The sequence below is a fragment of the Trachymyrmex cornetzi genome, unplaced genomic scaffold (assembly GCF_001594075.2).
Source record: "Trachymyrmex cornetzi isolate Tcor2-1 unplaced genomic scaffold, Tcor1.1 scaffold4, whole genome shotgun sequence".
Lineage (NCBI taxonomy): Eukaryota > Metazoa > Arthropoda > Insecta > Hymenoptera > Formicidae > Trachymyrmex > Trachymyrmex cornetzi.
In genome coordinates this window covers 930,288-945,298 of record NW_017298743.1, presented here as the reverse complement: position 1 = coordinate 945,298, position 15,011 = coordinate 930,288, and positions in this window count along the sequence as shown.

The following is a 15,011-nucleotide window of genomic DNA, read 5'->3' as shown; positions in this document are numbered from 1 at the left end:
GAACCATTACGTCATTATATTATTTACGGAATGTACGATTAATTACGAAAGGTATCTAAGATCGTAATTTAGTATCAATTACATACTTTAATGAGACTCATTGCTATTGTGTTTTTCTAAAAATCTAAATCTATATATAATTCTTGTATAGGTATTACATCGCGATTGTGTTACATATGTTCGATTATCTGACAATGAGTATTCCACTGTATAATCTACTGACAGCTAACTTAAAGTTTATATTTAATCACAGCATTTTGTTGTATGTCTTTTCTGATCTATAGTTGCTTCAAATGTCTTTGCAAAATTACATAAAATGGTAGGAAACTTTCATCGAGAGAACATATAGCGAGTAAGATAGAAACTGTCAGGGCTATAAATCGGCGCGATAACTGAAGATGGTCTGGTGACAATGTCGGAAAAGCAGGTCGCGGGTAGGTAGGTAGGTAGGTACGGACAGAGCGCGACAGACTTCATAGTGGTCTAGTTTGTTGTTGTTTGTTGTTGTTGTTCGCGTTGTTTCTCGCGGCGGCACCGAACCACGGCACAATGCCGAGAGCGTGACGCTGGTATTGATAACAGACCCTCTCCGATGGAGAGAGGGAGAGATGCCGGGAATACCCGTGATTGAAGATACATACATACTACCCCATTTTCGCCACGAACAACTTGCACTTGGAGGATCGTATTGGAAACAGAGTGCGACGGTTTCTACACTGCGCGGCATCAATACACGTATCCATGCTTTGTAGTGCATCTCGCTAAATTCATTAACGATTGCTGTGAGAAAATTATTCTTACCTTTTCGCTGGCTGTCCCATATTAAAGAGAGCTGCGAAGCATCTCCCTGAAAAAATAAAAAAAAAAACATTTCAATATTTTTATTCTGTCAATAATCACAAGAATATTTTACACGTGTTGTGTAAAACAATTTTATAGTATATTTAGATATAAATCTATATTCAGTATAAATCTGTTTTTCCTTTTATATGATAAATTAAGATTGATTGCTACACTCTCCAATAATCTCGACAATACGCGCATCGACAAAAATTAAAATTGTTAACGTACTTGTCGACATACGATGAACTGTTCTAATTTTTCACTCGTGCCCAGGCGGAATCCAGCAGAGCCGGCAGAATGCAGAGAGAGAATTGAATATGAAAAAAATGACATCTGGTTTAATAAACAGCGAACCGGGCCGGACTTTGTGCGCTGGGAAATTGTCGGCGCCGATATTCGACGAGATATCACACAAACACCGTCATCCCCTGATGAAAAGATTGTCAATAACCTCTAACACCTGTTGCGCAGTTTAGCGACGGATTTTATTCTCACGCGTGGGTTATATTCATTTATTGGTTCGCGGATTTGACGGGTCGCGTCGCGTCGCGTCGCGACGCGTCGCGTTGCGTTTACGGCGCGTCGATACACGAGTGACACGAAAGCCTTTAACGCGAAACACAGCTGCCGCGTGTACCGTAATAAAATCATATTTCGACAGAATTTTTTAATAAAATACGCGAAATGTAGCGGCTATTCTGTAAAGGGTTGTAAACTAATTTTACATGTATTCTCGCTTTTCTGTGCGCAAGTACGAGCGCGTTCATGGCTTTCCCCACGTACAGATAATTTTATTCGATGAACATCGAATTTTAGACGAGTTTATCGATGAAAAAATGTAATCACATGAGAGAGTTGCGGAATTATTATTTGTAATACGCTTTTAACTTTTAACTGACTGCTTATACTACTGAATTATTATTCTGAAAATCTATTACCATACCTAACTCCTTTCTATTCCTAATTAACTAAAATGAATTGTACTATATAGGCACATTATTCACAATAGTTTATTAATAGTTTTTATTATTTTTTATTGCAATGAAACGTATTTATATAGCTCGAATTAATTCGAATATATCTGTGAAATGAAATTACCCTCACATTCTGTTCGACTCAAAATCAAAAGCGGAAAGGTTTGGAATTCCTTAACATGAGACTCGTGTCGTCCCAGCCGCAGCATGGGAGATGCATTTCCTAGTGTTGTTGATTTTTGCATAATTTATCAAGGTTGTTTGGTTAAGCGAGCCGTTAGGGTGAATCGTAGGGGTTGCTGAGCTCGGGAGTTACGCCATGGGGCGACAATTTCAGACACCCTTCGCCAAGATGATTAGCATCCACGTCAGGGACGGATTTATCCTGTTGTAAAATGTTTTTAAACATCGCGTTGAAATCCATCAATCGACATAATGATAGAAAACACGACAAATAAGTATAACGATAAAGATCTATTACTGCGGCATAGATCTCGTGACGTTCGTTTAAAGTATGTGACTGGAATATCTGTTATATAATTTAAATAAAATTATTTTGATGCATTTATTATATTGTATAATATGATTTTCTAGAAGTTTACACTGTAGATAGCTTTGACCAGCGACGTAAGTAACTGCTTATAAACATAGCATCTCCGCGTTCAATATCGAAGTCAATAACCTACGTCTGACTACACGTGTCTGAAACTACTTGCGCCTAAATTTATACGTGCTCTCCTCTTCTCTGTCATAATTTTGAATTAATAATGTACTCGGTATAATTAATAGTCTTACACAACTATAAAATCTTTAAAAGAATCAAGATTACATTAATAATAAAAACAATGTAAAAAAATAAAAGTTAATAACTGTAATTTATAACATACGACCGAATTACGTCGTCTGTATAAAAATAACTTTGCGTCATTAAAAGAATTATTTTAAAACTACATAAAATAGGAGATTGGAAGTAAGATAATTCTTCTAAATATTATGTAATATTAAAGTTCATGAATTACTTTCTACTTTCAGACATTAATTGATTTTAGAAGCTTCAATTGTATAACAGTTAAAGATTGTTATAAAATCATTTCTGTAAATCAAAGTAAATTTATACACAGAAATTTAATTATACACAGAAAATTCAATTATATAGAAAAGTTTCTTTGTAATTATACACAAGAAAACCTTCTGTAAAATCAACAATTTAAAGACACAATATATTTTATGTGAGTCTCTTTTATAAATATCTCATATTCTATCATCAAACACTCAATTTGTCAAAGACAATTTAAAATCCTCTTGACGAATCATTACTTATTTTTTAATTTATTGTAAATAATAAACAACTCTATACATAACTCTCTCTATAGGTAACTTTGTCGTTTGTAATGCTTCACAATATAAAATTCCGTGATCTGTGGCGCAACTAGCTGAAAAAGATCACATGCGGTTTAAAATTCTCTTGAAGGATGCAGTCGTATTTTTTCGAGCAATTTGCCGACAAGGGTCGGCCCTGCTCGACACGTAAGCAGGCATATCGCGAATACACGGCGGCGTTGTTGCGGATAGGAGCGGGTGGACGCAGGGTTGGTATACAGAACGAAGGGGTTATGCGACGCTGAGAAGCGGGGAGGAAGGAGAGGCAGGGAGGGGAGGAGGGTGAGAAAGAGAGAGAGAGGGAGAGAGGGAGAGAGGGAGAGAGAGAGAGAGATAGACCAAGAGACCAGAATTCTGCGGGGGTTGGGGCACCGTTGTGGGACAGTCGGCGGTGGGACGAGGGGTCGCAGCCTATTCTATACTATACTACTCTACAATAGTTGTTTACCAGAGTCATACTGATCGATACTCAGTGTTTGCTATCAGAGGGAACCATGCATGCCGGGCGCTACTTGCCCAACACCAAAAGTAAACACCCACCCCCTGGTCGCTATCACCCCAACAACACTCCCGCCGCTCCTCCGTCAAGCATCTACCGGTGAATTCTCACTCGTCCTCTCTCCTCCTCGTCCTCCCTCCCCCCCTCCACCGCTTCTGTGTCTCTCTTATCCGTTCCTAGAGACCCTCTTTCTGCCGTATCTGACCGCCGCCGTAGTGCATGGACATTCACCGACGTCATTACACCTACGAACCGTCTATAAGCGTACCGTTGTGACGCACATCGTCGACGTGCCCCGCACGTGGATTTTTACCGCGAGTGTGGGGCATTTTCTTAACCCCAAGACATCAAGGTGCACAGGTTAAAATGACAAAAATACTTCAGTTAGTGAAATTAATTCTAGTCACGAAATTTATTATAGTTATAGTTTTTGTTGACAGTTCACACAATTTTACAGATCAACTAAAATAACTCATCTTAAATAGTAATAATATCTAACGTCGTGTGTATCACATTTAGACGGTATCCTTTTCAGTTTCTGAATGTAAGAAAGCATGACCATATAAATTTAAACAATCGATAAATAATTCTTATTTCAGTTTTCTTTTAGGTACAATTACACACACATACACGAGGGCAGGCAAAGCAAAACACAACATGTAAAATTATTCAAATTTGGACAAGAATATCCGTATAATCGAGAGCAATATCATGTAAATAATTAGTAATTACAAGCGGTCATTAGCTTAACATGGAGATCTCATAAAATTGGTAAATACAAGCATCTACAAACACCTACGAGCACGCGTGTATCGCACGCAGCCCATTTCCTCTACGGCCACCGCCTTATGCAGGGTGCAAACTACCCCCATAGGAGCGCGGGAAATGTCTCCGAGCGATCATAGCCAGGTCCAAGCCGTTTCACCAAGTACATTTGCATAATAGGGCAGCTCGTGTCCGGGAACACGACGTCGGGGAAATAAGGGCGTTAAAAGCGTAGCGTGGAAAAAATCGTACGTGTCGTGAGATTCTTTCGGGGAATACGAGATTCGCTGGTAGTATCTGTCGTTACATCGGTAGCGTTGTATATAATCATCAAAAAATTATGTGCAAATCTGAAGATCTTAATAGCCACACAAAATAGATATCTCAACATGACATGTGATGATATAAGATATCTATAAACTATCGTCTTATTTGTGAACGTTATAATTTCTAATATATATACGTTTCATACCACATAATTTTCTTTACTAGAAAAAAATATTTGAATTATGCCAGTATTTTTATACGTTTATATTTATTTTAATTAAAATCGGAATATAAAAGATCGGCATTGTAATACCTGACAATACATATACATACACGTTTTTATATGTTTAAAAATATATACTTGAAAAATATATTTATAGTATGCATATGTATGTAGCCATTTTGTCAGAAAAGTAATTAAACATAAAAAAATTGGTATGCGGTCTATAAAATAATTCGCACATTTCGCCTAACGCTATTTTTAATGAATTCGTGAAAATAATAATCCCTGTATGTATATTGTGTATGTTATTATATAATACATCTGGTAAAGCTCTAAATAAAATAATAAAATCTCTGAGTAAATGGTTTTACATTTTTATATTTTTAATGCAATATAATCAGTAAAATGTTCTTTACTCCTTATAAAATTTACAATACATCAACATTTCAAAATAAATTACATGAATAACAATGTCCCATTCTTGTTTTTATGAACAGAAACTTTTCAGTATAAATTTAAGTTTAATTTCCGCATGACAAATAAAAGTAAAAACATTTGATTTTTCTTTTCAAAATTTGTAATAAAAAAACAAATATTTATATTATAATGAAAGATAGTATATTTTTAGTATATGTTAAAAAATGTTGTGTAGAGTATATGTTAGAAAATGTAGATCGCGTCACGAAGTAACTTTGAATCGATATAAGGCGGAAAGTGAAATTTTCGGAGGAAATGGTGTTCCGGGAAATGATTTTAATACGGTGCCGGCTGAGAAAGGGTGAGACACGGCAAAAGCCGGAAAGTCGCCGCAAATCCTGCGCGGACGGGTACAGAATAGGGAGGCTGGTAAACAAACAGTGAAAATAATATAATTTACAGAGGATTAGGAATGGTCGGGACGGTGCAACGGATGGCAGGGGGAAGTAGGTAGGGGCAGAAAGGGTTTCGGGTGCACAGAATAACTGTTTCTGGTTATAATTGATATCCTGGCAAAGCTCTATAATCCCTCCCGGTCCGGCTGCCACCCTCTTGAAAGTCGAAACCAGGTACGGCAAAAGGTGGAGACCGCAAAACCACATCGCGTTTGGTCATGCTTCTATTTACGGAACATTTTCATAACGGTTTGTTTCCGTTAATGTTGCCCGACCGCCGGCGAAGGAAATATATTTCCTCGCAGGTTTCTAATATGAAATCGTCGCTCAGATCGGTGATTAATTCGTTCACGATGCTAATGTAATTTGTGCAATTGTATCTTTGATAAATTTTCAATTATCGTTTACTTAATTATCATAGAATTTATTCAAGTTATATTCCATAGTAATGTATATAGAAATATTAAAAAAAATTTTTAATATCAGTAAATTTATATATTTTCATTAGTTTCCTGTCCACTATACATGAATATCTTTTTATTTGTATTACACATGCTATTATGACATATAGTGGAAATGTTTTGTATTTATTTGCACAGACATGTTGAAAGCTTAATGCAATATAAGAGTATTGAAAGACGACAATGACAAAAAACTGACAGACTATAACAGAGCAGCTAAATAGGAATGAAAAGCAGAATAACGTAACCGGAACGATGAAAGAAACGAGAAAACGAGAACACAACGCGACGACCGACAGGCGAGAAGAGACCAACGAGACAGAAAGCAGAAAATGCGAAGAACGGGGGGCAGTAGAGGAGAGGTAGATGACAAAAATGGGAAATGCGCGGATGAGGAAGAAAGGGAATAGGCGAGAGAGTACAAGGTAGGTAATGCCTCTGCCTGGCAAACGTGTAATTACGATGCCATTGAAAAGTTGGCCAACGCGGCCTTCCGTGGGCGCATTAATGCGACTGACCGCCTCTTCCCAATTATAAAAATCTTGAAACAATGGGAGCTGCGAGCGCTGACATCGTGCGAGCGCATACACGTACGGATAAATGATACGCGCGCATCTGTCCGGCCGAGGCCGCACCCGCAGCCTGACTCTTCGACGCTGTTCTTCCGGCCGTCAACCGGATGTCAGTTCTGTCTCCGCGAGTTCGTCGGCGAGCGTCGAGAGAAATCCGCGTCCTCTCATAGGCCTGCCCCTTTTCCTGTGGATATTTTATGCTCGCAAATCCTTTATTTCCCTTAGTATCCCGTCGTCGGTACACAATAGGCTGGACTTTGGTAATTGGACAACAGATTCAGAATGGAATTCAATAATTAGGATACCTAAGGAAATTCTTCACGGTAAAACGACGAGTTTTTTCTTTCTTTTGTACAATAATTTGTCTTTACGCGGTTATAAATTAAGACGCTTATATATGAAGAGATTTGGGAAAATAATTTCGTATTTCTTATTCTTTATTTTTTAATTTTCATGTGACGTGAATTTTATAAGATATTAATTATTCATTGTTGTTATGGAACATTAAGTTTATTGTAATATATACAGAAAAATTACGTAAAAATATAAATATTAATAATTTTGAATATAATCAGTACATAAGCATATGAATATCTATATCACATATTATAGAAAAAATTATAAGCATACTTTTTTGAAAGTATTCTATTAAAAAATATATTATAAAAAAGAATTACAAATTAAATTTCACAAAAATTAAAGTGACGTGAGCTATTCGAGCTCCGCTAGTTGTCATTCGTGATACAATAAATTTTGTCATTTAAATAAAATGAATTCAAACGTTTCACCTTTAATGTGATCTTCTTCAGTAAATATAAATTATTCATACAATTGATAAGAACCTTTCTTTACGAAATTGTTAATTATTGAGGAGCAAGGTGCATGTTAAAATAGGTATCTCTTCACAACCTTCAATTTCCAAATCGATCTTGTCATACAATATAACGCAATATTAAGTATACAATTAGTCAACATCTTGAGGATGACTACCAAACCATCGTATAGTCTATTAATATATATTAAAAATAAATACATATTTGTCCAGACTTGTGCCCAATTTCTTCACCTCTAGATAACTTTATCCAAGAGATATCTCCCAGAATACAATGGGGATATCTCCTGGATAAGGTTATCAACAACTTATCTGGAAGTGAAGAAATTGAGCATTAATCCTACAGCTAACCAATTCACACAAAGACTTATATGTAATACAACATTCCCCACCTTTAAACTATCAAACGATATTGTTTAAAGAATTGCAAATATTGTGAAAACTATAGAAAACTTTTATGAATCTTATTCTAAAAATCTATTGTTACCTTCGCAATGTTCGATATCGATCGGGCGCGAGAGATATAATCCCTATAAATCCGAGAAAGTTTGTCTTTCTCTAACATTGCAAAGAAAACAGAGGCACCGTCGACGAATTCTCACGAAGCGAATTGCTTCGCAAAAGCGCTACTTCAGAATGACAAATTAACGAGTCGTGGTTTTCTTGCGCGTTGCCACCAAAATCCTTTGCGATCACATGGATCCACTCCCTCTGAACCTAATCCTCAGCAAAACTTCGACGAGACTGTTAAAAGAGATTGATCGCCATCGCGATCAAATCGAGTCGCGCCGCAAGAAAAAAGAGTCTCGCTTTCTGTTACTCCAAATATCCACTGCAACTATCTCGAATTATCAATTACATATTCAAAATACAATTTCACATTTTTTCTCTATTGAAAAGACAATGTCTAAAAAACAGCCGTTTATAAATTACTTTCCGCAAAATTCTAGAATGAATATTGCAATCATATATATTATTATATTGGAATCAAATAAAAATATCCATAAAACTTATATTTAGATTAAAATCATTATAGACTCAATCAAGATTAAGTGTAAAGAATGCAATCGATACGTCGATTACTTTAACCCCTTCAAACCTAATTTTATTGGAACCACGTTAAAAATTTTATTAAAATTTAATTCATGCGCACTTTAATAAGTAATTCCTACTAAACAATTAATTTTTTCAAAATTTTGACTATTTTTTCCAATATATACATTATTATGTACATCAGATCTCAAATGACGTCGACAGAATTAAATAATTTCAACGGATAACGCTCTCCACTTGATGTACATTACAATGTAAGCAGAGCCTTAACGGGTTAATGGCTCTTAAATTCTCTTTTTTTCTATCTCTCCATTATAAAATTATTTTATATAAAAAAATTACACAACTAAAAAGATTTGAACATAATTTTCTAATAAGTTGTCGTACTTGGAAACCAACGTTATAACACTGCAGCTATCACATGGATTATTAACGATTTTATTGATCTAGCACAGTTGATTATACTGTACAGACTTTGATTGAGGATCTCAGCTGAAGGACAATACGTGCCGCGGACATTTTTAGAATTTACGTTTTACGTAGCAATTTTATATAGAATAGAAACTTTGCGTAGATAGGTATCAAGAAGTCAAGGATGCCGCGTAATGCCAGTTCGAGTATGAATTGCGGCTACGAAGAGACCGGAGGGGGTGTCATTAGAGATCCGACGGGGTTGCCAGCCACCTCTCAAAGTCCCAAGCCCTCCCGCGGACGGTCCCCTTATTCGAGGGGAATTTCTAACTGATTTACGAGAAAACAAGTCTGTTTAATATTTCTCTTGTTCCCTTGGCGCCGACGACGAGTCTCCGCGCGTGACTCGCCAACTTATAATTTCTCTAAATCGACTCACATTCTATAGTAGTGTCCGTAATGCATATATCGTATACTCTGTGTGTGTGTGTGTGTGTAAATTAAATTTTAATTAAATATAAAAATAATTTGTATATATATAATGTTGTAGATGTACTTTTTCAGCGACAGTTGTTTGTCGAAATACTTTTTATTAGCGAAATCAGAAGATACGAAAATAAAATATATATATAGGGATATTCTCTCTCTTTTACCCTATAATTTCCAGCCACAGATTTAAAACGTCGTGGAAACAAACGTCTCAAGGCATTTACGCCGGCGGATTAGATATACTCCCGATTTACGTGATGGCACGCTGGAAGCTGTATCGTTCCTTTATATAAATCTTCCACTTGAAATCTACTTAGAGACCCCCAACCCTCGCGGCTTGAACCCTCTGCAATGTCCTCACGGCCAAACAAGTCGCTTTTGCTTTCAACCTTCCTTCCCAGTTTGGTAGTGTATTTCTCAAAAATAACAATTTTGAATACTATTCTCAAGGGATTTTGAAATTTCTACTTTTTATTTAAAAAATTAATCTTTTTAATTATGATTAAGTTAGAAAATCAAAATTATAATCTTCTGCTACGCACATATAGTGTATAACGTTTTAAAAATTTATCTGCATATGTGCATCTGCATATTATTAATATATTGTTATCATAATTATCACTTAACATAATTTGACACTATTTAACATTACCGAAGTTCTAAGTAAAATTTTACCTATTTTTGTGTATGTAGTTTATACAAATGACGTTCTAGTATTTTTTTCGCGTCTATATGTAGTAATTTGATCATCCATGTGTGAAATTTAAAAAATACTTTGCATTGTCTATATACTATCGTACTTAAATTAATAGCTATCTCCATTTTCTTCGTCCTGGTCTCTAGCCGCTTTAACGTTCTAATTATCATTAGTGCTGAGCGGACGAATGTCTTGTAATGTAGCGTCGCGTTCCTTAAACCACCCTTGTCTCTGCCCCTAAACGCAGCCGCGAGTTTCTTAGCGAAGTTAGAGGGAGATATCGCTCGCTAGGCGCCGTACTAATAACTCGGTGTCTTGGATATAGGCAATTGCTTAAATATAGATTAAATATGAGTGTATAACAAGACAGGGTTTACTTCCCCATGCTTATACTCTCAAGGAACACTGTCTGTTTCAAGCTCGAAACAAGGCCAAAATATATACGTACAATGTGAGACAGTACGTTGGTATGCGTAATAAGAACAAAATTTAAAGCTTCAGTCTGATGCTATGCGTATGTACTCTACAACACGCAATCTTACAATTAGTTTTAATACCAAATTTTCTATTAAATTTAAAATCGATTTTTTTTTCTTAACAAAAATGTCGGAATTCCGACAAGCTTAAAATAATGCTGATAAAATTTTTTGTCGCTTATGTAATAAATACCATCCCTCCCTAGTCCTATTCTCTCTTCCGCCTCTCTACGTTGGTTTCGCATAAAAGAAAAGGAAGCACTCGTTTTTTTTCCTCTTGTGCGAAAAAATGCTTAATAGCTTCCATGGCGTTTTTTGCAAGTACCTACTCTCTTAGCCGTGGTTTCCGCCCTTCCACCCTTTTTTTCACCGGAGTTTCCTCTCCCTCCATTTCTTTCTCTCTCCATCTTTCGTGTTATCCTCGATTGTTCACTAACAACCACCCTGTTTTCCACTCCTGTAGCATGAAATGATATCGAAACTGAGATATGCTTTTTTGTGAGCAGATTCTACATATATATCATATGAATATATTATATGTAATCTAATTTAATAAAATTAGATTAATTAAGATTGGATTAATTATGAAAATCTTGTAGAACTTATTAATCATAATAGATTCTGATATAAGAAATATCAGATATAAAATAACTATAATATATTTTAAATTCTATAGAATATTCTAATAAAACCATAAAATGATATTAAGGAAAAATAAAGTAAAGGAAAAGTTTTGGGGCTACGGTTTTAGTAGAAAAGAACATAAACAGTCATTGAAAAGAAGCGCTTGTTATTTAAAGTAAATCAAACGATAAGCGAAAATATAAACTAGTACCAAGCATATTTCCTAGTAAACATTCCCTAGTAGCTATACAAGAGCGGGAGATCATAAATGCATTTACAGGCGCGCGATAACCAACAGGATTTACGCAGCTGCACTCCCGCGAGCTTTGTTTTATTGTGCTCTTCTGGCAGCTACCGGCGGTAAATAGCCGGCTTATAAATAACGGAACTGGCAATATTATTCCCGTACCGTGGGGGATAGTGGAATCCGTACGAAGCGTCAATGCATCGGCGAGTGCAGCAATGCAATTGCCGTTGATAAGAGCCACCGCTAAGAGAGAATCGACGCGACACGATTGACGAGTTCACCGCTATTCAACGCGAGTTCAGTTTCGGTACAACTATCAGATCCAACGTATGATTAAAAAATTGACTTTATGATTGTGTGTCACTGAAATTGTATGAAATTGTATCATGCGCTTTAATGGTATAAGTTTTGATTTCAAAGATCTCAACGTCAATAAAATCTTTTACTGCTTTAAATCGTAATGCGCAATATATTTTACTAAATAGATATGTAAATAACAACTGAATGGAGCAGAAGAAAGTATAATTTAAAACATTTGAATAATAGTTGAAAACGGGTATTTCATTTTTTATTTTCAGATCTTTAATCAAACTTCTTTATATACACAAGAATATTTGTGGACTAAATTATATAAAATTTTGATGTGCGAAGAAATTTTATTTTATGACATTTATCTTTCCAATCTTTCTACATAGTAATTTGTCGCTATTCTTATCAGTTCAATCATACATACAACGTGTCAGAATCTTAATTAAATGACTCATCGAAGTTTCATTCGCCGGCGTGTTCGCCATTTTTAGAATGTTCCTCGCTAATGAATGGCTGTTATAAATAATTTCGATACCTCTTCGTATTGTGTCGGATTAGGGAGAATTCGGGCTCGTCTGCGTCTTTTTTTCATCGGATGCGCCAAGAGGGTAGCTTGGCCGCCGCGGCCGCGGCGGAGCGAATTTCGACGGCACGGCGGAGGATCCGCTCACGAGGATCTGCTCATTCGTTTCTTTATCCGGTTATAGAAAAAGGGTGCTTTGGCTGGGAAGGGTTGAGTAATCTGTGTATTGACCGTTTTATTTGCAAAACGCGCTGAAGACTTATCTGTTGTGTTAATATGTGTTTTAGAATAAAACATAGAAGATCATTTAGAATTAATTGTTCCTTTTTCTATATATCTTTACACGTGAAATAAATACAAGTCGTTAAAAACATCTCAAAACAACCGGATACTAATTGTGAAGTCTCTAATTTAATTATATACATATAATATTTTGTTAACATTAATACTATATTTGTAATTTTCTATCAAAAAGAATTTTATCCTTTTATATTTATTTTTCCTTCATTTCATCTGAAAATATAGTAGTTCCTATTCTATTTTTATAAATATATATAATAAATAAATATTTAAAAAAATTATAACATAGCTATAATTTTCCTCTTACTCTCAAAGAATACGAATAATAATTTTAACATAAGAAAGCATGAATCTTGTCTTCTGATGAATGAAACAATCCCAATTTGACGCAACCGTGAACTTAGATGACGCGGAACGTTCGTAGGTGGTTGAGGCGATCGAAACGAGACATGAAGAAGCAGAACGATAAAGCGTGAGAGGGACGCGGAGGCCAAATTAGCCCAGAGGGACTTCTTAACAACTGGAAGAGAATAGCGGGGAAGAGTGAGAGACGAGTTGGGTGACTCTTACACGCAGTTCTAACCACCCTTGCGAGACTCAATCCGCCCTCTTATGCCTCGGTAACTCTGTCGAATTTGTAGTTAAGGTTGTAAACGTAAACCTGGGAATTCAAGACCAACCTCCCCTACGTCGTATGCGCACTCCTTGTCCTCTCTCCCATACGAAACCCTTTCTCAGTGGCTGCGTGCACACGCGCGACGCTGCTGCGCAAATGTTGGATTATGTTTGCAAACCCTCTCATTGTTCATACCACGCATTTTGTTACCCTCCTCCCCTCTCTCATTTCGAGTATATGTACCAGTCTTGCGTCTTACAACTACTCTCGTGAAATAACGACCACGAAGTAAAATCGAGCTTCACGCTCTTGTTCTTTTCGATATCAGACTTTGAATGTAAATCAATGGGACGTGGTAAATTTTAGATCGTTTAGACCTTTTGCATGTCTAATAAGAAACTAGTAAAAATAAAGAAGAGAAAGAGAAAGAGAGAAGCCGTTATTTATTGAACGCTCTAGGATAATTATTCTCTCAAGCGTTGAAAGAAGAGAAGAAAGAAAGAAAAGAAAAAGAAGTAAGATAAAAAATATAAAAATATACATATTTACTGTTTTCTTGTTTCATCTCTACTAACTGGAGTAAACTGTATTTGTGAATTTGCAATGTGGAGTTCGGATTTCCATATATTTACACTAGGATGTGCTGACAGAATATTTTTATTTCCATTGAAAAAAAAACATCATAAAACATGCACGCAGATATCGACCACTTAGAATATTACAATCGCGCAATTAATATAGTTAAGCGGTGCCTCGATCCCTCTTCGTGCCTTCCCACACAAGTTTTTCCTCACGCGTTCACGCAAGGGCACAAACACATGCGCGTGATCTCGTGTACACCTAGCGACTAATACTCGACGCAGCGAGTATATCGAATCCGCAGTGGAAACGTGCACGGGAAATGGTTGCGGATATTGGCCATAGATATATTTCTGAGGGAGCGAAAGGGAGCGCGTTGGAACATAAAAAGATCGGCCGCCTTACAGCAAACGGTGACCACCCCTGCGACAGTAGTCGCGTTACTGTGCCACCCTCGCTCAACCTCGCCCCCTCCGATTTATGGAGCATTCTGTACATTCGATATTTTCTATTGTCGATCGCCCCTATTTGTCTTATTTATGTTTCTTTTAGGGGCCACCCTCAGCAGCGGTCACCCCACGTCCGCCTTGGCTTGGCCAGCAGCCATCCTGAAAGTACCTCGCGCAAAATTCACCCCCTCTTTCCTACACGGCCGGCCAGTGGATATTACGAAGGATTTGCTCGTGATGCAAACACGCTGCTATATTAAAACGATATATTTCGGCAATGCCGTACCGCAATGGGTGCGCGGCCGCGTTGGCTATTAAATAGCATATTACACGCACAACACACTGAGTTCCTAATAAATATTATTAAAATGTTTTTCGCGTTATGCCTGATTTTAACGTCGGACTTCTTCGCTGCGTTAGCTAATTACATGTCTAAAATTCTTTTTCCATTATACTTTGTTTCTCTGAATTTCTCTAATGTACAGCGCATATTTTATCTGTGAAAGATTAATTAACAAAACATATACATATACATTAAATGTATGTACAT